The following is a 2,345-nucleotide window of genomic DNA, read 5'->3' as shown; positions in this document are numbered from 1 at the left end:
ATGTTATCTGTGGATATTCGTACATTAAAATCATAGATGTATAATAAACTATATCCACATAGGAAAAGACTCACTGAAAAGTTCTTAAACAGTGTTGAGACATTCATACAGACGACATCTCAACTTTCGACTTACCTATATGAGGGTAAGTTTTTGTGTTTATATTCAAAATATAGGAATCAAACATACTTAATGACTTAATAAGTCATATATGATTTATATCATTGGGAATTTCAACCCAATTATTATTCAACTTCAAATACATGACAAGGTTGAGTATTTACTTATCTATGCTCTTTTATTGAACAATGATCCTCAACTAGAGTTTGACTCAAGCAGACTTATAAAAATGGTTTTCGATGGAACAAGACCTTGTTTTCCGAGTTAAATGGAGGAAGAGACACCAAACCAAGAAATTCATGTGTTCATGAATTATTGAATGCGGCACAAAGACTACTGGGAAAGTTGTACATCTAGTTTGAGTTTTCTGTTGATCTCATAATGTTAAAAATTAAAAAAACAATTTAACATTCCACAAGTGTATTTCATTCAGTTTGTATGATTACTGAAATAGGCGAAACCTAAAGAGAATTTAGTTCCACAAATTTTATAAAAAAAAGTCTCCAGCTTAGGTTTGAAATCATGAAAGATTGATTATTTTATAAATAGGTGCATCTTATTTCGTAAAGTCGATGCAACAGAGAGTTAGTGTGATTCAAACCTCATAATAAGAAAATATTAAGGGATAGAAAGATGTTTCATACAAGCATCTGTTGTAGCTATCACTTACTTCGCATATTCAATACATTTTTGGTTCTATGCGTACTACTCCATGCATGAGGTAACATCATAGCAGATCGGACGAAATCAATTCATTGAGTCATCTTATAGATGAAGAAGCATGAAATTTTTTTGAGCTTACATATTTTAAATTTGCTACGGAGTAACATAATATTAGGCTTAAATTATGTTCTCAGGCTTGAATTATGTTCTTATGTTCTTATGTTCTTATGGCTTCATAAAGCCATATTGATCTTGCTCTCGTCATAACATGACTCAAAGAAAGAATTGCTCTCGCCATAACATGACTCAAAGAAAGAGCAGATCAATGCAAGCCATCCCTTGGGTGCCCTTGAGCTTGCTCATCGGAAGCTCAGAACTAGCCATAACACACTCAACGGAGCATCCTGAAGGATAATCTTGTTAAGAAATGAGCTACCTATCGAATTACAGTGATACACCATTTGTTTGATAGCCCAGCCATACTCTGCCTACTGGAGTTCATCATCCTAGAATATGTTCTCGACATTCAAACTAGAAATAGCCAGACAACAAAGCTAAGCCAAAGGAGCTTATACTTAACGGCCCATAGAACATCAAATGTAGTTCGGCTACCCCGATTCAACACAGTCAGATAAGCAGATCTTGTCAAACCAAAGCCCATTGATGGAGTCTTATGGTAGCCAAGTTTTGAATTGACCGATTATGAGCTGGGGAATATTAACTAAATATTTATATACAAAGGAATAAATTTATGTTATTTACATTAATTTTGACATTAACAATTTTATAAGAAATTAAATAGAAATTTACATGCATATGTTGATCTCACTTTCCTATTGACTATTCCTAGAGAACTAGAAAAGGAACTCTCATAATTAGAAATTCTACACTCCTCTTTGCTCAACTTGAAGTTTCACATATTGATCCTAACTTCTAGCACTTAGTAGGTGGGGTCAATATGAGGAAGCTCAAGATGAGTCCCCATAGGACTGACTGACCTTAGGGTTGACCCTGGGTGTTGGTCTGGAGCTACACTCACTCTCACCCACAATCACTCACAACCCTAAGCTAAAAAATTGTTGATTTTGATCCCTTGATCTTTTGGGAAACTCATGTAGATGGTTGATACACCTAAAATATATAGTATTTTTAGATACATTTTTACACCTATTTTTGAGATATTGCGCTTTAGTTGAAGGTATTTTTGTGTTTTTCTTTTAAGTACAGCTAAAAAGGTGAAAAATGCTTAAAAGAGTGAAAAAGGATCAAATTTATAGCAAATAGGTGAAAATTATGCTAAAGTGTTTTGGCGCTTAAACGCCAGATCTGACGCTTAAGCGCCAGTTAAACAGAGAAGGCGCAAATTTTGATTTCTAGAAACTATAACTGCAATTTAGTTAGAATAGCTTAAGTGTCAGAGACAGTTATTTGACGGTTTTCTTCATTTGGCCAAATTTTGAAGAGGTATTTGAGGCACCTATTGGATTAATAGGTGGTTTTAACCATCAAGGACGAAAATATTTGTGCAAGGAGGGATCTATTGGGGAAATACATCAAATCAA

This window comes from Phalaenopsis equestris, unplaced genomic scaffold (genome assembly GCF_001263595.1).
Source record: "Phalaenopsis equestris unplaced genomic scaffold, ASM126359v1 Scaffold000002, whole genome shotgun sequence".
In the NCBI taxonomy this organism is placed as follows: domain Eukaryota; kingdom Viridiplantae; phylum Streptophyta; class Magnoliopsida; order Asparagales; family Orchidaceae; genus Phalaenopsis; species Phalaenopsis equestris.
Note: the sequence above shows the minus strand (reverse complement) of the source record.